Raw genomic sequence first — 26,205 nt, forward strand, 5'->3', positions numbered from 1 at the left:
TCCACTGATAAGGACAAATCTAAATGACCATTTACCCAGTTATGATTACTGGATACAATTTCCTCAATGAATTGATATATGACTGGTAAAACAAACATTATACATAAGCATAATTCTTTTGAGTGGTGTACATGATTAAGATGAGAATTAGAAACAGATGAAATAAACCATCAAAACTGGCTAATCATATTTTGAAACACATAGAAATTTCTAGGTAGCTAAATACAGCCTTTCATATGGGCCCACACATGCACAGTAGGTAGCATCTTAATAGCTGGGTTACTTTTAAATTCTAGCATCATAAAAAAAATAACAAGAAAGAGGTGTTTAAGCCATGGTGACATTTTGCTGACACTGAAAGTAGAAAAAGCAGATATGGCAGCTACCTATTGTTAGAAAACATAGAGATGTCCACCTTTTCCACCCTAGCTGATGCCTGAGAGCATTTAAAAGAAAGGCAAAGATCTGGTTTCTTAACCCTTCTTGAACCTGAAGAGAATCTTTTTCCTCAAATTTGACTTCTTCATGACTGCCCAGATGGCTGAATCTGGGCCAGAGGATTCATGATTGTGGCAGAAAGAGACTTAACTGCAAGGTTCAAGCAAATTATTTATTCAAACTTCACTTACAGACTTCACACGCCACTATTGTACAGATACAATAGAGGAATGCACTATTGCAATTTTAAAAGCAACAGTAGTACACTATTACAGCCACAAGTGATTCACAGACAACCACAAGCACACACGCATTTACAAACTTAAAGCATAAACAATATTCACTTACCCCTCCAAGTAAGGGCTCTCAATCCCAGGGAAGCTACCTTGACCGGCATCCTGATCAAGTTGGGGAAGGATCTCCTTCTCAAGCCAACTGTGCAGTTGGAGAAGTGACTCCCCGATTTCCAACATGAATCTTAGGGTTTTTATCCCCTGACTTGCAGAATGGTGTGTATGACTATGCCTGAGTGGATTATGATGTATGCCTGAGTGGGTTATGTGTATCTGAGTGGAGTTTCCCCTTATTCTTTCTTTCTTTTGCTGGTCAGTGATTGTTTGAGTACACAAGGTTGTGGTCTGAAACTGAAGCTGAAAGCCTCCAGCTTTTCTTTACCTTGCTTCCTCAGGCAACTGAATAGTGTTTGGACTGAGACGCAGGGCATACTATTTGTTAAGGGATTTCAAGGCTCCATTCATGTTTTGGTTCTTTGAATGGTGCAGCCACCGCCTGTTTAGTTTAGGGTTTATCAGACAACCAGGGGCTAAAGTATCTACACAGCTCCCCTTGAGCGTCTCTGCAGAGAGACAGGGCCTCAAGGCAATCCAAGGCTGGGTTGCTTTTGTAACCCCTCATGAGTCGCCTGTGTGCACTAGACGTGGTGAAACTTGTTTGTGAACTATGAGCCAGACAATCCATACAATGATGGAAGAAGGGGGTATGGGAAAACCTAACTCCCAAGCTTTATGTGTGGGGAGTTATCTTATCTGTTATTCTTAATTTGTTTCTGCATTTTATATGATAAAGATGCTGTATTAAAAATATAAAGCTGCTGTAAACTCATAGCTCTGATCATGTTCTGCCTTCAACAGGAGCCACTTTCCTTAGGTCTCCACAAATAATATTAATTAGCCGACAGTATTTCAGTAGCATCACCAAAGACATGAAACCTGAATAGGCTGTTCAGTCTCTGCAGTCCTGAGTCAAATCAAGGGTCAATTAGAGTAGGGTGCATGATGATCTCACAAAGTAAAATATATTACTAGTCCTTCCCATGTAACAAGAAATGGCTTCCAAATCCCTTGCAATTTTTATTTTTTTTCTGTAATAACTGTCACTGGATTTCTGCCATAGAAAGGATTTTTATCTGAATTTTGATTTTCCTGGAAAAAACTTCAATGAGGACATTTCTGAGATGCTGTGAGAAATGCAGATGAGGTGCAGCTGCAGCCCTTGCTCAACCTAGGAAATGTCCAACTACTTTATGGCAATCATCTAGCTTGTACCACAGCCTTGAAGATTTGTGAGTGTTGCCTAGGGACAATTCTGTTGATTAATTCCAGTGTATTCTCAGTCATCAGCCAAGACACCAGTAGCTAGAGCCTCTGGTCTGCATATGACAAAGCATCCCAGAAAGAAAAAGTTTTGTCCGAATTATTAATGATGCATTCAGAGGAGAGATGGAGTGGATCCCTGGTAGTTGTCTTTAGTGTTGTGCATTGTGTTACTGGGTAAGAGTAAGATAAAGGAAAAAAAGAGGAAAAAAAAAGAAGTTATGTGCCAGCACAGATTAGAGGATATGCAAAGATATTTCTTGAATCATTTCCTTTTTCTCCCCCTTGTAGGTTATGAAAATATTTCCTTTAAAATGTAATGGGTTTGTGTCTGCGTGTCTGCCTGGACTTTTTCTATAATTTTCTATTCTTTTTATGTCTCAGCAGATGTCATCAAGGAAGCAGAACACATATTTGTATTTTTTCAGCAATCCCAAACCCTTTGCTTTATTTCCTCTTTTCCCGCTGCTCTCAGCTCCCCTGTGTAGAGACTGTTCCTCAAGAGTGCCACCTAGGCTGTGTTCAGTACCTGTGATGATTTCTCAGCAACAACTTTATGATATGGAGGGTACATAGAAAACATACTAATGGAAGGAAAAAGAGGAGAAGGGCACAACCAAAACACCCAGAGGCTTTGGAAAAGATTCAAAAGTAAAGCTAGGCAGACAAAAATATAAATTTCTTAGAGGAAAATAACATATCTGGGAGAAAAAAAAATACATAAAGGAACACAGGTAGATTTCAGAAAAGAGATCTATCTCTGATAGGTATGTCTGACCTTGTTTCCTGCAATCTTATATGTTGCACGTTCGACAGAAGCACATTGTTAATGAGCTCAGACAGAAGAGGAGGGTTGTCTAAGTCCTTGAGTGTGAAAGAAATCTAATATCTTTATTTATAGTGCCTTTAGGTGCCTGTCAAATGTATTCATTACCTCCCAATAATATAGAGATCATATTTCAGCTGCGACGGTACAGTCTGCAAATTGAATGCAAGCCTGGAAGTGTTGCTGGTTGCAGACATACTTCTTAGGGTATTTGGTAAAAGAGCACTTGAGCAAAGTGCACGAGATGTCAGTCTGATGAAAATCTCTTGTCCTTGAATCAGACAAAATATGGACTTATTGCCACAACCGCTGCTCAGGGAAACAGCCTGCAAACAGATACTGATGCTGTCAGCATAAGTCTACTGCGACAGCTTATTCTCAGTCTCAATTAGCAGTATGGCATGGGCTCACTGGGTCCTGCATCTCACAGGTATTTCCTGATGTGTAACACTGTCCACTAAAAACTTAAAAAATGTAGGATGAAGGTGATGCTTTATATTGTCTTTGAGTGAGTGGTGGCATTGAGAAAGGTGGTAAGGAGGACTGCGGATGCCAGCCAAGCAGTTCCAGTACTGGGAGCCAAAGCCACCTCTGGGAGGGCAGCCTGGGAGAAAAAAGCAGCTCCAGACCACAGGGGTACCACAAGAGCTCACCCAGCATCGACGGGCGCTGGTGAGGAAGGTGTCACAACTCCTCGGGTCCAGGAAAAGGGTTAAGGGCTGTGTGTGACCTGGGGCTTCCCAGCCGAGGGCTTCTGTGGTGGCAGTGGCAGCTGGGAGCGATGGAGCTCCAGAGGGTGAAGCAACCTCTAGTATGACTAGTGGCACTGATTTTTCACTTGGCAAGAAGGATGGTTGTTGAAGACTGCTAGCTTCAGAGAAGGGCAGATCTGCCTGTTGCTTCTTGCCATGAGTGGTCAGCTGGAAGCTGAATAAAAGAGTTCCCTGGCAGTTGCAAAGTAACCACTAACAGCTAAAATGCTTTGAGCTTCTCTTAATTTTCCCAGCAGAATATCAGGGCGTTATAGTGTTTATACGAACACTGTTTCCTTCTTGCATCCTTTGGCCTCACTCCTTACACTAGCAGCGTGTCCTGCTCTACCAGACTGCACCTTCAGGGGATCTCCTTTCTCTTTTCAGTCAGTCCTACCTTTTCTGGTTACACCGAGCTTAGGGCCAGAATCAATAACATAATTAAGGCACGAATAATTTATATCCACCAGGACAGGTTTTGGTCTCTCACAGGAGTTTATGAGAGCTGACCATTTTGTAAACTCATCTCTCAGCTTTGTGTAGCCACTCTCCCACTTAGCAACAACGGGAGTCACAGGACAACCCATTTTTCTTTAAACCTGTATCTCAGCTGTCTATTCTCTGTCAATCAAAACTTGATTCTGCAGACAGGTCTTATCCTCCATTGATATTGTAAGAGGTTTTGCCACATTATTTTACTTCTCACTTTGCCCCCCACATTCGCTTCTAAAATACCTGTGTAACATCTCCTGTTATGTGAAACAAAATATATACTGTACCTGATTCCAGTTACATTTCTTTTGGATTTATAGCCACTTACCTTCACTGGCTTCTGTTGAATAACTGCTGATTTACATTACCTTGAGTACAGCTTCACCAGGCATTATTGCAGGCTTCAAGAATCTCCTCTAAAATCTCTCTCAGGTATTATTGCTAAGTTAACCCGCAGCAGTAGTCAGGTTAGACAACCTGACTCATGTTAACAACCAATTTTTTTCCCCATCTATTTAATAGCTCATCAAGTTTAAAAGCCAGGTTCCTCATTTACTTTTTACATTTCAACCAATTCATTCTAGTAATGTCTCCCTGTAAAAATGAGATAACGTGCTGTAAAGATAAAAGTGTACCAACATGCACTTTACTGAATGTCTGCATTATGGGGGGTTCTACATGTCATAGCTGCTGTGCTATAGAAGATGACTTGAAATAAATCCTCTAATTGATCTGCATATCAAATGCTCTGAAAATGAAAAAGAGGGGCTTAGAGTCTCAGTAGCTTGGCTAGCTCACAGTCTATTGTCCCTGGTCTCATTTCTTTAATGCGCATGGTGGTATCAATGGCTAAAATTCATCTGCTGTCAATGTCGATAATTCTCTAACAAAACTCTAACAAAAATTCACAACTGGTAGTTGGAAAGTTTGCATGTCATATTTCTTTCTTGAATATAGAATCACTACAGCAGTGTCAGGGTATTTTAACATAGTATCTTCTGTGTCATTCATGGTGTCCCTTTTCATAGGAAATATGCCTTTTCACCATCTCTGGCTGTTACAGAAGTTCACAGTGGTTATAGAGGGGGGGAAAGGTTGCGAAACAGTTCCAGTGTGCTGCAGGCTTTCAGAGAACAGATGTCAGTTAGACATAAAAAAAATAAACTTGGCTCAACTGAGTTTACCTTACAGACATCCTTGGGCTATGAAAAAAAACAGCCTTGAACTCCTATTCCCCATCACGTAGAATTAGTTTGTTGTTGAATTCATGCTTGATCTAACACCACTGAATTTAATAGTCTTACACCAGGGCTGAATTCGGCCCTTGGTCTTTAAAGCAATCTTTCCCCTTGTGTGAAACAAAAACACCATATGGTGAGTCCTTGGCTTGATATCCACAGCTGAGCTTGCTATCATTCCTTTCTGATTCTGTTGGTGGAAAAGGTTAAAGCCTGCAGAGCTAGTTCAGTCAATGCCAAACCTGCAACGACAGGGGGTGAAAAAGGAGTTAACGGGGGAACTTCATCCATATGAGCCCTGCTGCTTATTCTCCAGGGGCTGCACATTATACAGGCTGAGCTGTTTACTGTTTGTGGAGTGATGGAGTTGAGCCCCACAGAGAATCAGAGCAACAATGCTCTTCTTAAAACTGCTCAGTTATTCCTGTAGTTCAGTCTGTGAGACATCCCTCCTCATAAGTGCTCGGAAAAGAAGCAGAGCCTGAACAAGCTCCCCTTCACACCATCTCAAGCGAAGACCTTTGCCATAGAGTATGGTCACCAGTAATATGACAAGGAGTTAGGGAGCCCAGAGAAGTGGCTTTGTCACAGTGCATGATGTATTCACACAAAGCCTGAGGATCTTCACTCAAAAATTCTCCTCCCAGGGCTGAATGTGTAAGCAAGAAAGCTGCAGTTAGCAGTACAACAGTATATCCACTGAATTTAATTGTCCAAAGAGTTTTTCCCCTACACTGGTAAAAACCTGTGAGAAGTGGGTATTGCATGTTTGCACGTTACAGACTAGGCGGACTTGTCAATCTGACCATGTCAGTCCCTTCAAAGCCTCTCCACTAGTTTCCTCTCTAACACCATACCTAGTGCAAACACTTTCCCATGAATTGCAGAGCTTCAGCTTTGCCTTTCACCACCTGCCTTGTAGCAGGATTAGCCCCTGTTGGTCAGTTATGTCAACCTTTGACTAGCTGTTTGTCTCTTTTTGTCTCAAACATCTCTCCAGTTTCTCTGCCGAGCCACATGTGAAAAATGTCGGGTTGATGCTTTCAGCTCTCTCCACGAATCTGTTCTAACATATTCAGAAAGCTTCCACTGTTGGCTCTCAAAACACTAAATCAAGATTGTTTTGTATTTCAAGACGGTTTTGTATGTAAAGAAAGAAACAAATGCCCTTATACAAAAAGAATGGTATTGTTTTACCCAAAGTTTTAGCAAGTACTGGATTTCTTTTGCAAATAAATTAATTAATCTTGCAGTTGGAAATCAATCCTTTAGGAATTTTTCATGCTGTTTCCAATCATGCACTTGTCCCAGCTGAGTTCAGAAACATAGAGACAGCTCCTCGAGCTTCCTGTATCGTTAAAATTCACAGAGCATTTATGGCAGAAGAACCATTAAAAGATTTATTTCAATGTTACTGGTGGGGTTGTTTTCTCTCTTTTTTAATAATTGACTTTTTTTTTCCCTCCAGAACGAGTTTATTCACTTGCAGTATGGCACAGAGGAAAATTCACAAAGCGTAGCTCAGCTCTAGAGATGCTGCCTGCCCTGGGTCCCACCTCAGTTGAGGGAGAGAGGCAAACTTGTCTGGAGACCAAATCTAGAATACGAGCTGGTTTTAAGACATCTAAATCCTATCCTGATGGAACTCTCTCTGCCAGCTGACAACAGGACAGGAGGTTAAAATCTCCAGGGCTAAAGCCAGCCTTTGTGGACAGCTCTCTCCCCTCCTGTGGCTTTTTACTGAATATCCACCTACTTTCTGTTTCACAGATTCCTGCCTTGTTGGGTGCACTGAAGGGAAGAACAGCCTGTGTCAGTACTTATTTATTTTTCCTGCCAGCCCCACTGTCAACCTGTGGTCTTCTGCTTTATTTACTGCCAACTGTTCAGACCCTGCTCTGAGGGCAGAAAACACATCATTTTCCAATCTGCCTGTGAGATGAGAGGGTGGGACTGTTCTCCTTTTACTAATCAGGACATGAAGGGCAGTGAGATTACAGTCATGAAAGAAAAGAAAACTATAGACACATTGAGCCATACACAGGCAGGGTTTGATGTTCAGAGCAGAGCTGCTGTGACTCGGGGAGTGGCTGATAAGAGTTACGGTGTTTTCACTCTCTGTGTGAACCGGTACCAGTGGAGGGTGACCCCCTCGCCTTAGCAGAGGATTTCCAAGCTTTGATGACCGATGTGTCTCTAGCACCTGTGGGTCCATTTCTGCACTTGGAGAGATGCTTCTCCCTCCTCTGGGCCCACACTTCCCTGTCCCTTTAGCTTGTCCCTGCCTGGTCCTCTTAATGACCTCCCTAGAAGATCTCTGTCTATAACCCTGGATGCCTTACCCTCTTCTGCAGATCTTTATTCAACTGTTGGCATCCTTTATTCATCTCTTTGCACCCTGTCTCCTATTTTCATCCTCACTGTCCTAGGTTCACTGTATATTCCCCTCTCCCAGCATACTCCTTGCCCTGTGAGCCCTTTTGTCTTTTAAGGCTGCATTTCCCCTTCTTGCAGGCTGCTGTGCTTTCTCTTGGGCTCCAGCAATAGCAACACTTAAAGCAGTGGAAAGTGCATTGTCAGAGACCCATTGCCCCTAGTAGTCATGAGTTATAATTTCAAGGAAAAGACTTTTCATCTATTTCAGAGGCAATTTGCACAGACTTTTCGGAAGGAGGAACACTGGAAGCATGTGAAAGACACTAAGACTTTTTTTCACAGGTTAGTAAGCTGACCATGTTTTTGTAGGCATTCAATGAAACAGCTACTCTTTTGAGCCAAAAGCAGTGATAAATTGAAAGTCCTATTCCACAGCCTCTTGGTCTCAATGCAACATAAACAAACCAATTATTAGTCCTCTCTGCCATTGTTGGAACAGGCAGAACAATTTTGTATGGGAAACTTTTCTTTTAGAAACTTTCCAAAAGAAATTCTGTCTGAAGTGCATTTGCTGACATGGAAAATTTTAGCTGCAACACCTGAAATTTGACAAACTGATAGATAATTGAATGCAGGAACTTATAGAGAAAGTGTTAGACGGCAGCCGTTTTTATACTCATATTCCTACTAGTTCCATTTGTAATATGCCATTTGCTATATAACTACATTCCAATTACTACAGTAATGGGTGAGAAAAATATTGCTCAACTTTTCATCATTTTCTTGCAATAATAAATGAAATAATTACATTATTAAGGGGAGCAAACTTTTAACATAAAACAGGTTGGTGATTTCTGGATATTCCTATTTAGCTCTTAATGACAACACACATAACATTATTTTGGACTGAAATCAATAGTATCCATAGTCATGATAACTTTTTGAGTTATGATGATTATTTGCCATTTTTGGTATTCAAGACCTATGCTTTTGCTACTTTTTGTATCCTTTGATTTCACACATCCTAATGTGTAAGCATGGATGCAGAAAATTTGTGTTAGCAGGATGAAGTGGGCTGTTCTTTTTAACATAACTGTTCTGCTGCTTCAACATAAAACTGCTTTCCCTGTCTCTTGACTGCTGCAACTCATAGGAAGATTATGAGTCAACAAGCAGCACAGGGACCTTGGTAAACTAAAAATAGCAAATTAATTTGTGAGAGCTTTTCCATTTAGTGGTGGAAGCTGTTCTAAAACCAGAAGCATTGTCCAAGCCTTCATATAACTGTTGTAATGTAATTACAGCTAATAGAGAAAGTTTAAAGGGTTATTTAGGTAGAGCAGATGAAATAGTAAGTAATAAAACCCACGTTTATCAGAGGAAGTAGCTGTTTAGCCGAAAGGGCTTGTCTCCCTGTTTCATTTCTTTTCCTGGACACAAGAAGACAATGTTTGGAATTAACCAATACAGAGAAGAAACCCTTGGAGAAGCCCTGAGGTGTTTAGTTTCAATCGCCTTTCTTTAACAAATGCAAACTGGCATCCCCAGGAACTGTGGGTATGCAAAAATGCAGGCTGGGGCTTTTCCTCTGACTGCAGAAACTATGGAGTAATCAACCGAATACTCCACTGAGCTCCTACCCATCTGCCATATGACACAATTTAATAAACTGCATTTTTTGTAATCCCCAGACAAAATTTGCACATCTGTTAGCTGCATTAGCCACCTGGGCTTGTAAGAATATTTCTGAAATATGTTTAAAATATATTAAATGTTTTTCAAGAAAGTTAGTGCATTTCCTTGAAATTACCTATTGGAAAAATGCATTCTCCAAGTGTGAGTCTGTAATAATTACTAGTCAGGTTACTCACCTTCAGCTGGTCTCAAGCAATAGGATGATTCCTGGGAATCATGAGCATGGATATTTTTAAGCTGCAGGAAATGGGTCTAGACAGTATCTGTTTCTCCTGCCATGGTAATATCTCCTCTGATATACAGAAAAAATTTCCAACTACATAGGCAATAAAATAAAAGAGAATGCTTACATTGCACTATATTTGTCAGGCCTTGTAATAAACTTTAAGTTTAGTAGTGCTTACAGTTGGAGGGTAGTGCTTACTCATGATGGGAGCACGAGGTAGTTCACCTTGCACAAGCTGTTGCCTTTTCATTCTGTGGCTGGGCCTAAGCACACTACAGCCATATTTGCTTTCTGAGAAACAGGGGTCTGGGTCTGTCCTTGTTAATGGTTAAAAATAGCTGAGAAGAGAGATGTCTCTTTTACTGGGAAAGCACAAAACAGGGCTTTGGATGTAAATTAATATATCCTAGACTAAAGCTTTTTCCTGTTTGTTTTAGAATTCAAACTTCTTCCATTTGAATGAGTTGAGAGAACTGGTTCAAATATTTATAAACAAGAAAAAGATTAAATGGAGGCAAAAAGGAGACCTGACAAGCTAAGAAATAAAGGTTAAGACAAAGTAAATCTGCTAGAACACTTAACACTGCTTCTAACCTAATCATACCTACAGCAGGTAGAAGGGGCTGAAATCAATTAACTGTTGTAACTTTGTTGTAGATTCATAGATTTTTAAAGATAGTAAAGATCATCAGATCATCCACTCTGACCTGTATAATACATTCCATAAGCCATGTATCGAGTACAATAGAGTGCATCTGAGTAAATACTTTGGTAAAATATTCTGTCTCCATTTTAACACAAAAAGGGGTGAAGAATTTGCCACTTTCTTTGTTAATTCGTTCCAAATGGTTAGTCACCTGTACCACCACCACCAAAAAGCCTCTTTTTAATTTGAGTTTTTCCGACTGGAAGTTGCAGCTACTGAATCTTCTTAATCTCTTGTCTCTCTTTCAATGTAATTCCTGTCCAGGCTACAGGATACGCGTCAGTAAGCATGACTTTTATTCTTTGTCCCTAAGTGTATGTATTAAAATAAACACGTTTTGTTTGAATGGTCCCAATTTAAAAGAGATCTGTATGACTGCCCTGTGCTCACCAGTACTCACCATTGTGTCTGTTTCTTCTGCAAGTTTTATATTTGTTTCCAAAATGTTAAAATGCAAAAACTATTGAGAGGTAAAGTATAAGAAATAAAAATCTTCCTACATGGAAGCTTGGCTTTATTTTATTTCCTACAGCTGCAGAAAGAGACTATTTTGTAAAGCAAAGAAGCAGAGTCATAGGTTTGATGAGAATTCTACACTAGAGTAAAAACTTGGTAAACTAAGAAGAAAGAGCCACATTTGACAATGAAAAAAACACAGGCAGATGAAAGAGAAGGGAGGAAACAGGACAGAGAAATATATTGTATACCAGAGTCCTGTGTAAATTTAGGTCTTAACAATTTTCTTTGGTTATTGCTGACTAGAACATTTAACTTTTTAAAATACCGGAGTAAGTCCAGTCCCATCTTATACATGATGTCATTTTGTCATTTTTGTATGATGAAGAGTACTGACATTTCACCACTATCGCCTGGGGAAGTTCTCTGTGGTCTGAAATTTATGACCAGTTTACAGCCCCTCCCTCATGCCGCCTGATGCCTTGTAGTAGGATGTAATTTGTCCTACTGACATTACCAGAGAATTACCTAAGTTTCCTAAACTGCTGTGTACATTGTTTCCTTAACATGCTCAGTATAGTTACTAACAGACATGCTGTATAGCTTTTACGCTCAATAGTACCAAAAGCACATGTAGATTACAGCAGAGTATCCGTTGGGTTTTGTATTTGTGGTATACAGATTAGTACTTACATTTTTTACTGAGAAATAATATTTTGTTTCTGAGGGAACAACAGAGTGCAGGGTCACTTTATTCTTTCTTCAGTCCATTGAATGTGAAGAAATAACAAGGTGTCTCAACTCGGTTTTACTGAAATATTATTTTCTTGGGTAGCTTTCTGGGGAAGTTAAATTTTATCTTTATTACATACAGTACACAGTTTCCACAAGGGGTAAATGATTATTAATAGGAGATCTTCCACATTTAATGAGCACCTGCTATGCAGAGTGGGTCACTGTTTTTGATGAAACATTATGAAACACTTACTATAATTAGTGCAATTAGGCCTTTCAAATAGCTGCCCTATCTGTAGAAAATCAGATTCTCAAACTTACTTTGCAGGTGGTTATAATACCTGCTGATTTAGATGAGTTTCTGGCTGTTTGGGCAACATTTATTAAATTCTTAGTTTTTCTGGAGAAGTGCTTAGCAGTAGTGGCTATAACCACACAGAAATGTTCATACGTGATCAGACCAGTTGCCTGTTTAGCCTTCTGTCCTGTCTTTGACAATGGCTTGTACCAAATGATTCAAGGGGAAATGTGGGAGATGATTGCCTCCTAGACAAGTACAAATCGTTGTCCTTAACTGAAAGCTTCTCTTTAATAGTCCTCAACTAGATGCAATACAAGCATGTGTATCACTTCTAAAATGGGTGGTTCTTGTCTAATCTAGCTCTCTGCTTGCTTTTTTCTTCTGAAAAGGCTGTGTTCAGACATGCATTAAATAGATCAGCACTGGGACATGCTTTTCTTTAAAGATGCCAGCCTGCTGCAGTTTGGATGTGGCCACTGACTTACACTATGCCTCTTTCCCACCCTATCTTTAGCCTGCTTCATTTATTTAGACTATCAGTTCTGCTTAGAGTACAGCAGAAAGATCATCCTTTATATGGAAAGTCTACATCTCTATATAGCAAAAATAATTAACAACAAGATCCCTTTTAAGTTATGTAACAATTTGGATTACTAAGAACATGGCATTTATTTATTTATTTATGAGGGTTATTTTCAGCAATATTGGTTCCTTTCATGCAAAACCTTTGATTTTGTCAAAGGTTTTTCTTTAAACCAAATTAACTTATACTAAATGTCTCTGGTAAGAAGGCAATGTTACCCTAATCTGAAATGATTTACTTTACTTCTGAAATATTAAAATATTCTTTAAAATGTTCAATTCAAACATTTTTAATAGGAATTTTTAAACTGTTAATTCTGCAGAAAATGTTCATGTTTCTTTTGAAATGCTCTTCAGTAATGAGTTCTGAGAACTGGCCTTCTCTGTGTGCTTGTTGAACTGCAATAAAAGTTTTAATATAATATTTCCTTTTAGTCAAATAACATCCCTGGAATGTAACTGTGGAACTATAAAAATCACAAAATAATTTGTTCACTGAATACTGGTTAATTAGCTCATGAAACAGATTAAATTACCTTTAATTTCAATTTAAGCCCTTCCAGTAACCTACCAGGTTACTGTAAATTATCTTAAAGAAGAAAACATGCTAACGTTCGGTAAATGAAGTATTTGAGAGGTATTTTAACAACATTTACTGCAACCACACTGTCTTCTAGTTTCATGATCTGCTGCTGCTCCATATACTGTGGCTAGTACTTTTTTAAAAGCCCAAATTCTTGTAAATGAGTAACTGTTCTATTGCTGAAAGAGGTTTATTACATCTGTTGGTTTATGTTGTATTAAGACTTTTTCTCATTTTCAAACCCCACTTTTCCTCATTTTTGCTTGAATGGGACAAAACAGAGAAACAGTTTTGCACTGAGTATGATACATGAAACTGTGTGATTGCTATGGGCAAGTTGATCATTAACTTTGAAATTCAGTTTGACTAACTTTTCCATGCACATTATGCAAGGTTATTTTCAGATTTGGCAAATATTCCCAGCATGAGGAAGTATTGGTACAGAATGAACACATGGAAGGTTATCAACACAAACATTGAAAATGTGTTTGTAAATGTGAGTGAATTTCTGCTTTATACTTGCAGAGAATTCACTCAGCTTCAAAAGCATAAACACTTAAAAGGAAGAAATTTTGAAAGAAGAATATTAGTAAAACGTTACAGTTTTTTCTTCAGTCTTTTCTGTTCACAGTTTGACTAAAGACTAGCTAAATCTGAACAAAAAGCATATTTGTAGTGTTGGTATCTTACAGATTATAGTGTAATGCATGTAGACATTTTGCGTATGCCAACATTATCTACATGATGTTAAGCATCATTTTCCCTTTCACATATTCTGGCTCAGGGGAAGCAGTCATTTTAGCAGGGTCAAAAAGCACTGCAGGCAGGATGCCAGTTCAGAATGAATTGTTGCATTTGCAGTTTGGGGAAATCAGTTCAGTTTCCAAATTAAAAACAAAACAAAAAAAAAAAGCAAAGTTTTAAGTATTCTGCTAGTGTTCCTAAAGACTCTAGCAATACCTTCCTTTATATCTCTTGGGCTCAAAGTACAGCAAATGAGGCAAACCTATCCTCCCCTTGCTTCCCAAATCCCTATCATCAGTTCTTAATTATCATCTGCAAAATGATGGTCAAAATATTTCATATATTGCTGATACGACTTGGAAAAAAACCTAATAAACAGAGGAGTGCTTTGATCAAAGACTCCTCTTGAAGAGAAGATTCAGTTTATTTGGAGATTAGTAGTCTTGGAGTGCTTCAATACTTCAGAATTGCTACATTAAAGGTGTCAAAATGTTTTCAATTTTAGAAGCCATGACTTCAGAGAAGCAACTCTTATTGTCATAATGATCCATGACCTAGTTTCTAACAGACTTCCTTTCTCTTTTCCTTCCTTCTTTTCTCTCCCTTTCTGTTTTTCCTTTCCTTTTCTTGCTGCCTTCTCTTCTCTTCTCTTCTCTTCTCTTCTCTTCTCTTCTCTTCTCTTCTCTTCTCTTCTCTTCTCTCTTCTCTCTTCCTTTCTCTCTCTCTTCTCTTCTCTTCTCTTCTCTTCTCTTCTCTTCTCTTCTCTTCTCTTCTCTGCTCTTCTCTGCTCTTCTCTTCCCTGCTCTGCTTTGCTTTGCTTTGCTATACTTTGTTTTACTTGATTATCTGCCTTGAGATAGCTTAAGGAGAAGAATCACACGGGTGCCAAAAGAAGGGAACACGTTGGCCAAGACAGGTACTTCAGCCCTGGTCTGAGAGCACCAGAAGGCTGGTGCTACCAGAGTAACCTGAGTCACAGATACAGACAGGGTAAAAATAGTGTAAGTTATATAAATGTTGTATACAGCTGTATTCTGTGACAAGTAATCTCACCAGCAATGAAAGCAGAGTAAGTTTCCTTCCTCACCTCCTTTTCCTTTACTGTACTGGCCTTCCTGTACTGGCAATGAAGTCTGGGAATTGCCCTAAGAACATATGTGTATCCATTTGCATGAAAATTGGCTAGGTACATGAATTTTAAGGTTCCTGTGAGTCAAACAGCTTCACACACAAAATCTCAAAGCAGAAGAGAAAGTTGCTCCAAACTTCAAGGACTTAAGACATGCTTTTTCTTTCAAATCAGTGGTTCAGGCATAGATTACTTTTCAGGGGTTGGAAACAGCATTAGAGATTGCTTTTATACACTATTTTCAAGTTACACCTGCTCACCATGAGGCAAGATGTCAGAAAATAATGAAGCAACATTATACATATTGAAGTTGCAAGATGGGAAATGGGAATCAGATCAAAGGTCTCTGAAGGATGAAACTTAGAAACAAATGAATTTCTGACATTGAAGACTGAATAGTCTATCTTTGAAATCCTTTCTACAGTCATTGGAGCATGCTTAATGGGTTTTCTGTTTCTTTTTTTCTTCTTCATCTTCTTTTTTTAAATGTCTCATATGACAGAATTAGGTATTACAAACAAACACAGAACTCAGTCCAGCTACTGCTGTATATTTTCCACAAAGCAAAAAATATTACACTGGTATCTTGATCACGGGTGAACGTACAGATGTAGGTCTTTGATGTATTTACTGACCTCAGTATGTGTTCTGGCAAGGAATCTTGAAAGCTGGCTGGACAAAACTACAGAGAGATTGCCATTTCACATATTAATCTCTGGAAACTTATGCTGTGGTGGTGTATTTCAGCTGTATGTTCCTAGATTCGTTGCCTTTCGGGAAGTGCAGCTCTCTGCATTTCCTGCCTTTAGAGCCTTATATATAATTCAGACGTGGTGATGCAAATTAGTGCATGCAATTGCAAAAGAGGTTAGTCCAGCCTACTAGGGAGTTAACGTTATTTAGAATATTCCCATGTTGGGCTGCTGTAGCACACGTGGTAGGTGCTGTCACCATCAAAAGCAGGGAGCCGGGAGTCTGAAGAGAGAACCTCTAATTGGCATCACAGCTACCGTTATGCTGACAGACTGACACTTACAGTCCGAGTGATCAAATACGTATAGCTGAATGGGTACTAGAGCTGAGAGAAACAGCCCACTACAGTGACCCAGGTCACTGGAGATACGCTGATTTACTTCAGGTGACGGCTTGGGCCAATCAGTGATCTTTGACACTTTGAACACTGTTGAACTTTTATCTCACCACTTCACAGGGCATGACTCTCATTTTCAACGTACTACTTCAGAGACTACTCTGTTCAGATACTGTAAATGCTGACCTGCACTGGAAATACCCCTCTCTTCATTTATTTTTGTTTTTAAGTGTCACAATATCACAGATGAAACCTTGAAAAGGTATCTCTTTTCAGCCTGTATTAATTCATTGAAATTCTACTCATATTTAATATAAAAGGCAAAATATTTCCTATGAATCTCTGGTCAATTAGCTTTTCAATGTTCTTAAATCATTTTTCACTAGAAACATTAATGAAAATTGCTTCCCGAGTCCACAGAGTGTTGAAAGTCTTTGGAAAATAAGATATAACACAGAATATTAGAAAAGAAAATATAGAAATAAGCTTATTTCTTTACTGAAAAGTCAGGCCTGTAAGTCAAAGTGAATTTAAATAATTGTTTTTCAAATTTAAACAGACTTGCAAGAAAGACTATTGTTTCCTTTGACATAGTAAAACAATTTTGAGAACAGGCAATCTTATTTGAAATGACTGTGTAGGTGTTGTGCTTAGCTAATCATGAAATGTCATTTTCAAAAATATTAATGTATTCGTCTTAGAATGGGAAGCAAAGTAATGTACTTTGTAAATGAGATCAGCATTCTTTAAGTCTAGAGAAATACTATTCACTGGCTGCACCATAATGCCGATTCCTGTCTTCTAGTAATAAAAGCTGTCATGCTTCCTCCTATAAAGTGCTTGAAGGCTGAGGACCGATATAACAAACAAACAATAAAACCCACAAACAAACAATGCTGTTGCAAAGAAAGAACAAAGCCTTAGTAGCAGATTATAGAAATTTAAATGCAACAACAGAACTGAACTTTCAAGATGTGGCGTACATCCTAAGAAATTATTCTTGTATTCACATATTACCCAAGTCAATGGGAGAGGGGGATTTGTAGTACTCCTCATGGAAGATCAGAATCCTGGAAGGTCACATTGTGATGGTCTTCATTCAGGTCTTAGAGTGAACAAAATACAAAGATTCTGAACCTGTTGTATAAATCTAATTAAATAGCACAGCTCGTCTTATTGCACCAAGAGGTTTATTCTAAAGCAGACTTATGGAGTTACTGTTAGTTCAAAAGAGAAGTCAGTCCCCCACAACTGAGATATACAGCCCCATCCAATAAGAATACTTTTATTTTGGACTTTAAGCAATTTTACCGTTTCCTACTTTTTGTAAAGTTCTCTTCATAAGCATAAAATGCAAATTTTCACCATCATTTAAGGATTAGTGAATGTGAAATCCTGGAACACAAAAGCTAAAACTTCTCAGGCTTCAGTTTACTTTCTGAAGCAGTTATTTATGTGACAACGTCGATCTTTCAGTAATTCATGCATGAACTTGTCAAAAAAACTATTTCCACTTCTCAGTAGTACAGTGAATTTTTTTGACATACATATTGGTGATAGACTGAACCTATAAACTATTCAGAAAAGTTTTAGAGGGTTGAAAAATAAGGAAATTTTTCCAGACCAGCAAACTGCTTAGTGTAGCCTTCTTATAAACCAAGAGCTACCAAAGCACACATTAATTTTGCTAGGTTTGTTTCATATCCATTTTTCCCTGTTTGCACTTTTGTACAATAAATCGCAATGTCAAAGCATGTGATATTTTAGTGCTTTTAGCTTTTAGGCTAAGATAATAGAACAACTATATTTTTTGAGAAATGATAGGCACATAATATTTTTTGATGAAATACAACAAGCAACTATGGAATAGCTAACGATAAAGATGGGCCAGAATTCATTTTACTTGTTGTCTGGAAGTGTTATTTATAATGACAGGCTTTGTGCTAATGCCCAGCATACAAAGCGTACTTACTCAGGCAAAAAGCAAAGAGCATGTATTTAAAATTTTCCCAAAGTACAATCTTTTTTGGTAACATTATAGAATTTTGCCTAAAATACCTTTTCTGATACTTAAAAAGAGCATTTCACTCAACATTATAAATCCTGACATATTTTCCAGTGACCTAGAGAAACTGGGTAAAGTAACTCAATTATAATGGAATAAAGACAGAATTTCAGTCAATGACTCTTTAATAATCATGCATAAAATTCTAGAGAAACTGAGTGATGTAGCTTTAATTGTTGGTGGTTTGGGACTAATATTGTCCTTTATTACATATGCCTGCACAGCTTATCTAAAATGAGTCCCAATTTGTTCTCAGTTGTTACTGTTTCATTTTTTTTGACACTTCAGTGTTCATAATGATCACAACAGTGGAAACAGAAAACGGAGGAGTCTGGAAGGGTTCAGTGCGACTCAATTGACCTATCAGTTTTCTAATTCAAAGATTTATTTTTTTCTTCCCTGCAGCCTGGATTTTCTACTGACGTCCTCTATTTTTGGATGATCATGCATTTTATTTTTTTCAGACATGACATTTTGTTTCACTATTAGCTATGAAAAGAAAGGCAATCCCCATTTGCACAGAAGTCTAACTACTGCTTCTAACATAAAGTCCTGTAGTAACTGTGGAAAAAGGTGAGTATTTACAGACACTGAAATAACATGAAATAGAGCTCTGCTACTGTGATTGAAAGATAACATGGTTTTTGTTTGTTCGTATACTTTTTCCTTTAGGCCAATGTCAGTGTCCATCTTACTTTTCCTCATTTTCAAGTGAGATCCCGTGTTTTCTGGTCAGAAACAAGATAAAGGACTGCTCAATCTACCTCAGATTTCTTGGGAAAGCATTGTTCTTTCAATCCCTTACTTGAATATTAAATCAGCTTTTCTTATTCTGTCTTTGCCTAAATTGTTGAATAAATTCAGTTTAATGCTGTTGGTCAAACTTTGAGTCACTCCTGAATTATTCAGCGACCTCATGGGTATTCTTTTCATCTACCAAAGTTAGAGTTATCCCAAGTAAAACCAAACTCTTCATTGACGGTCACTAGCGATTGAGGAGACTAATGGCTCTCACTCTGAATTTTTTTGTTAACAAGAATTGAATGAACAGTCAAAAAAGCAATCATTGCAAGTGAACAACTCTGAGACATTGGCAGGATCAATACATATCACCACTATGTCAGGCAGCATAGTGCCTACAACCTGTCATTTTCATTTATTTTTCATCCGCTTTTCTATATAAAGAATACAGAAATGTTGAGGATTTAATAAAGGCGTATTATAGATACTTCAAATTCACCCCTTCTACCTTTTATTTCTAACCACTTCTTAAGTTCCTAGAAAATTCCCTTGGGTCTTCATGCAGCGCTTTTCTTTTGATTGTAAAACCAGCTGTATTTTAGGTAAGGCTCTTTCAATTTTAACAGCTATTTCTGCTTATTAGCCAAAAAGTCTTCTCTTGCCTATTGTTTATGTTTGTGCTCTTGCTTCCCTTCCAAAGATGCTTGTATTTCCTGAGAGAGATGTGTCTAGGGAATGCAGCCATGCTGCTATTCATTTTCACCCTCTCCTTTCATTTCTGCAAGAAGTTCACACCAAGAGTGTATGTGCCAAATCATTTATCTTAACACTGGAGGATAGCAAGTGGACCCATTCGTATCTCTGGAAGGAGAATGTTTACACTTGAAACAGTTTTATCATCCATCCCAATGGTGAGCTGAGAAAATTGGAATGGCTATATATGTATAGTTATCACTGGTGCTATTCTATACTGTCTTTAATGAGGAGATATGCTAAAGGCTGCTTTCATTTAAACCCATCCTTAAAACATTTCTGTAACAATGTTTTCCAACATATCCCTTATTTTATATATTGCATATAAATAATTACAGTAAACATGTACATATTTCTAGGTACTTGGAATGAGTCTATAGATAGTGAGGCAAGAAACACCCTCTCTGCTATCTTCGCATCACCTCTGTCAAAGCGCTCAAACAAAAGGAGTTTCTGAAAGGATAATTGCAACACACAAATTTTGACACTGATTTTGTCTTGCTGTGCTATGAAGCCTTTGAACAATTGCGAATGGTCCCCTGCTTGGTTTATTAATCACTTCTGATCACTTTTGATCCAGGGCTCTGTATTAAGGGATGTCTCTTTCAAAAAAAAAACAAACAAACACCACATAGTTTTCCCGTTTCCAGCAACAGAATATGCACACCTAAGCTTACCCGTCTGTGGGTACCCATGCCAGCAAAACTCAGTGACTTTTTCTTGTGGAGCAATATAATGTCCCATGCAAACAAGAAAAATGCATGAGCACAGCTGAATCTACATAAATTTTACATCCAAATAAGTCCTTGTGAAAATGTTGTTATGCTAATTGCCTGACTCAGTATGATATCATGTCAAAATGTAATCATCCAAATTCATCACTAGATCCAAATGTGTCACCAGCTGCATATATCAGCAATTGAGTTACATGAACCATTCATTTGGCCCAGTATGTAATTTATCCAGTATTTATGTGATCTACATAAAACTAATTTCTTCCTAGGTCAGGACACTGCTGCAATGTTGATTAATGCTTTTGTCATTTCACATATTGATTATTGTAATTCACTACTTATTGGTTCCCTCGTTGCACGTTGCACAGGCTTGAGCTTATGAAAAATGCTGCTGCACGTATCCCAGTCAAATTATAAAAGTTTAATAACATCACTCTGGTTTTAATGAAACTTCACTGCCTCACTGCTCATCCATGGAATAACTATGGTGTTCACAATTGTCATCGTAATGTGTAACCTTTCTAAACATTTGCTGACTTATTGTGGTGAGTGACCTTTCTCTTTTGTTGCATATTAGTTTCTCGCTTTATAACTTATGGGGAGATTGCTGACAGCAGTCAGGCAGTAAACAAAAACGTGGCTTGTTTCTTTTTGAGTCCCTTATGCAACTGATCTGCTTTTCTTTCATATTGCTTTGTTTTGTCATCAACTTTAACCATGCCTTCTGAAATATTATTTTTCTGGGGAAAAGGAGAATTATAAAGAAGATTGATCATAGTTTTTGCTAGTTGTTTATTAACTTTAAGTGATCCCACTTAACTTCTTAGAGTTATAATCTGCTAGGAAGAATTTTCCCCCTGTTTAATGATATATTTGACTCTCTGAAATCTATGCTAAAACTCTTACTTTTTCCCCTAAAAAGCTGAAAACTAATCCATCCAATACATTTTAAAGGAATTCAGGAAATGAGTCTATTTAAATACTCCAAGTTTTCCAATACTAGATTTTATTATAAGGTTCACAATGTCTTTGAGAAAGAAATGACCAGCTTATCTTGGCTCTTTGGTGCAATGGAAAGAGTATATAAAGAGGCAGGCAGACAGTGAGCAAAAAAAGTGCAATCTATTTTATAAGAGTTCTTGGAAAGAGCAGTGCTTCACTTGTCTAAAGAAAGTTGTCTTTCAATACAGGTAGAATATGTTTATTTTCAATAATGGGGACAGTTTAGGAAAGGCAGATGTTTAATGAGAAATATTCTTCTGTGAAGTCTGCAGCCTGTATGTTTATGTTACGTGACATTTTATAGATCTTAAAGAAGCTGTAAATTTATGGCAAAACAGAGTATGGCAAATATACAGCATACGTTACTGTTCTCCATAGTTCACACAATGTGTTACAGATAAAAAGATTCCTGGGCATAAGTAATTCTTTAGCCAAAACTTTCTGAGATAGCGGTCAAATGTTATGATTTTATGCCTTTAGCATATTTTTGATTTAACTGAGCAATAATGATCAGGTGAGGGCATTTCCTGATGATTAGCAATCAAAAGAGAGAAGATGATGGCCTCAGGTTCAGCCGCTGTTAATCCCTAAATTATGTCTGAACCAAGTCTGGTTTCATTATTCTAAGATGAATTCCCTTTTCTTCCTGTAATTTAGTTTGGATTGACAACAGTGAAGATTAAAACCTTCTTTCTTACCCAGAGACTTATCTTCAGACCACCACACAGCAGTGTGGCTCAAGACCAGAGCAGGCTGATACAAACAGGTGAGAAGTGACCCAGGAGATGTTGTTCTGCAGTTAACATGGGACCTGTTTTGGAGCATGTGCTGGCATGCCTTTTGTGGGACAGACATCAGTTGCCTTACTCCCACTGTGTAAAAAAGGGTGTTGCTGTGGATTTAAAACCAGCCCTGCTATCAAGCACAGCCTCCCAAGGGAGAGTTTGAAAACCAACCAATACTGGATTAGAAACAGGATTGTACTTCAGGATGAAAAACCCTGTTAGATTATGCTCTCAGCTGAGAGGAACTAGGGGGGGATTTTACTTGAACATCCACCTCCCAGGTTTTTTTAACTTGCTTCTATCCTCACAGTCACTATTTCTTTCAGAGACATTTACAGTAATCAGTGCAAAAGTATAGTAGGCACTAGATCAAATTCTAAGCTGAATTTGCAGTCTGATTCCTTAACGCACTGCAATGACAGAGGAAAAGAAATCGACAAAAAAAGAACAAGAAACTTCTCTTTCTGTAGACAGAAGAAAAGAACACTAGGCAAAACAAAATATTTATCTAATATGTGGTGAGTTTACCCTTGTTTTCCTTGACTTTCCATGTAGGCTTGTTTAGGCTGTAAAAAATGTCTGAATTTATCAGATTAACTTTTGCAATTGAAAAAATAGAGAGTTCCTGCTGGGACTATTCCAAATCTTTTTTGCACAATTGATATAGTTCCTTTGGACTACTTTTGCCAGGATTTACAAAGAAACAGCAACATAGACAAATATTTCAAGTAGGTGAAATGGGCAAAAATTATACACTTTATTCAGTCATCATCATATATTTGAGACTACTCTTCAATAAACAAAGCACTGAACCTAGGAAATGTGTGCCATTATATGTGTAGAATACACTGCTAGCAATATTGGCAAAAGCAAAACACATTTCTAACAGTAGTATAGGCTTAATAGTACTGTTTATCTTCAAGATCAACCAGAAAAAACCAATATCCTGTACTAATTGCTTCCACCATTTATAAAGAGAAAGTAGAAAAGTTAGGCTACCTAGGCAGGAAAGCTGAGAAGAGCAGAGCGTGAGGGTACCCTGGCAGTCCCAGCAGGAAACTGCTTAGATGGTCTTTTGATATCATCATAGGCGTAAATCAACATTCTTGGCAGATTCAGACAGGAGCTGAAATGAAGGTGATAAGTAAGAAACTGGATTCTTTATGCAGTTTTCATACCTGCACAGCCTTTACTTAACCTGAGCTACTTTCAGAAGACCTGTGCTCATGGGTGGGGTGGGCCTGATGAGGTTCCCCTTCCAATAAGTCGATCTGGTCGGGAAGCTCTTAGCAGAACATTATCATTGAAATAACAGGGGAGCACTCACTAAGACATCATGTTCTTACTGCAAAAGCTTTTTTTAGATGGCGTAAAACTTCATGTTGCCATTTTGAAATGTTTCCCCAAACATGCTGTAAAATTGAGCCTTCCAAAATGCATTTCAGATTAAAAGTTCAATAAAATTGTTTCAACTTTATAATAATAAATATTGCTGACTGACCAAATGTTCTTTTAGTAAATTCATTTTCTGGGAAATACTATAATTTCTGCTTTTGAGCAAGAACAGATGCCTAAATCACAGGAAATTAAAATGGAAATTCTATTCTACCTCTGTTTAATCTAACGTTCTTCTTAGGATGAATGCTGATGAAATGTGTGCCTTGCAGAAATCTTTAAGGTCTGTCGTTAAAAGTATGTAAACCAAAATGTGTTTTGACAGGATTAATAGATATACACATTCACCTGAAACAGTAAATTAAGTTCTAGTTAACTCTAACCCCATTCTGGTATTACTTTGAGAAAAAAAAAAAGTAAGAAGTGAAACATGGTAAAGGCTAAAATCTGCACGAGAAAATAAAAGCTCTGCATTTTTTTGTTTCTCTCAATATTTTCTGGTGGCTTTTTTTGGTTGGTTGGTTGGGTTTTTTTAAATAACCTTCAATGCAGGGAAAATATTACTCTTGAAAAATGTGTAAATACATAGCACATGTTCAGGAAACTCAAATACAGTCTGAACAATCAAAAGAACATGCTTTGTTTTTGGAGAAAATTATGACTCTTAGAAGTGATCTGAATCACTGTAAACCTTAGAAGTAGAAGCTATATGATTGTAACTTGGCTGTATTCAAATAATTCAGATATAAATTCAGAATTATGATGTATACTATTCGCTTAAACAGTTTAAGTGTGAAAATAGCTACTGAAAAATCTGTCCATACTGTAGCTCAAAACTAGCACCAATTAATGCTTAACTGGTCACAGCTATGTCCTTAATTGTTCTCATACAATTTTTGCATAATTTTTTCCTGATTTTTAATGCACTAATAAGCAATTTCTCCCAAGAAAAAAAATCCAGCACTAAAAATGGACCAAGACATAACATGCAGACTTTGATCTAAAGGTGAACTGCCAAAAAAGCAAATCTGCGTTGAAGGTTTTGTCTGTCTGTACTAGAAACACTACTGTTGGAAAATTCACTAAGAATTGGATAAAATTTAATGTTTATAAAAGTAGATTTCTATGCCATTGTATGAACATATTGTGCAATATGATTTATTAGGTGCAAAGGATGAAATTCAGGAACTGTCATTGCTCAAAATCAGATTTATCACAACACTAAAGAGGAGGATGGGTAACTGTTAGTAATAGGTTGTGCCAGTCACAGCAACTAACACAAACAAAAACATGATCATGTATCATAGGCCAGTGCTTTACACACACCTAAAATTTACTCCACATAGATGCATTGCTGTATCACAACAGCCATATCAGTTAGATTCATTTTTATTGCCTTGGCTAAGAGAATGGTGACTTATGATAGAAACTCATTAACCAAACTGTCACAGATCTGCATACTTTGCTCTCTGTACTGCAGGCATCCAGGTACCCTAGTGCCACACCCGGGTAATTAGCTCTGGGGTTTTAACCGCGGTCTATAGATCCTTGCAAGTCACTGTACTGCTTTGAAAGGCATCCAGGAAAGGAGCCAAGAAAAGCAAGCATCTTTGAGTAGTGCTGGAAATCTTTTTAGAAGCCAACAAATCCACAGATCTCAAGAACTCCAGGCAGAAAAATGATGTACAGGATCTAGCCATACAGGTGCTGGCTGTACTCCGTAAAGGATACAGCCAAATTGAGATATCTGACGTAATAAAAATGTAACACTCTGGAAGGCTGCTAAGAAATGGCTTCTTTAATCAGTGGAAGCAAGTAGCTGTGGAAAAAGGAATCCGAAATAAAGTTAATTCAGGCACTACCATTTCTGAAGCAGAATTTGACTGCCTTAGGTGGGAGGTTTTGAGATGAAGGAGAAGTGCAGGCACAGCCATTTAAGCACAGTGAGTATCGGGGTAAGGTCAGTACAGATATATTTGAATTAAACAGGAAATACTAGCTTTTAGTATTGGAACACTACTCACTTTTGAAAAAAACCCTAATTTGTTATAGAGCACACTGAACTAACGTACTGCATAGCACAGCTGGCTCGTTTAGACCCTAGAAGTGTTAATCAAAGAAAATGGGTCATAATTTGGGAATGACTCATTGCTGCAATTATTTTTGGTATAGCTCTTTTTATTTACAAGCAAATATGTTAACAGAAAACCTTTACCAGCAGCAGTAGAATCATTTAGGTTGGAAAAGACCTTTAAGATCATCAAGTGTAACCGATAACCTAGTTAACCACTAAACCAAGTCCTTCAGAAAGATTCAAAATCTTTTGTAAGCTGTAGATTCGACTCAGAGCGCTCCAGCAAACTCCAAAGCTGTATGACTGTACCCAGGGTGTCACAGTGCAGATCACAGCCGTTCAGCAAAACACAAAGTCTTGCTGTCAAAGCCTACCGCTTCTTGGTGTGACCACAACAGTCAAAACAGGACACGTTTTGAGTCTATGACTCCAGCAGCTGCTACATTTGGCAGACTTATTTTCATATTTGTCCTGGAAATATTCAGGTTCTCACTGTTTCATGTTATAGCCTCACTCTATGATAGTTCCTTCACCCAAAAGTACTAATATTTTGGGATTTTAGGAATTCTGTGAGCAGCCAAGTAGCTAGAAAGGTAAACAGATTTCTCTCAGAGCAAGCTTGCTAAGCCTTGTTGTCTTTCCAGTAACAAAATTCAAAACAAGCTCAAAAGCCA

This window comes from Aquila chrysaetos, chromosome 1 (assembly GCF_900496995.4).
Source record: "Aquila chrysaetos chrysaetos chromosome 1, bAquChr1.4, whole genome shotgun sequence".
NCBI classification, from domain to species: domain Eukaryota; kingdom Metazoa; phylum Chordata; class Aves; order Accipitriformes; family Accipitridae; genus Aquila; species Aquila chrysaetos.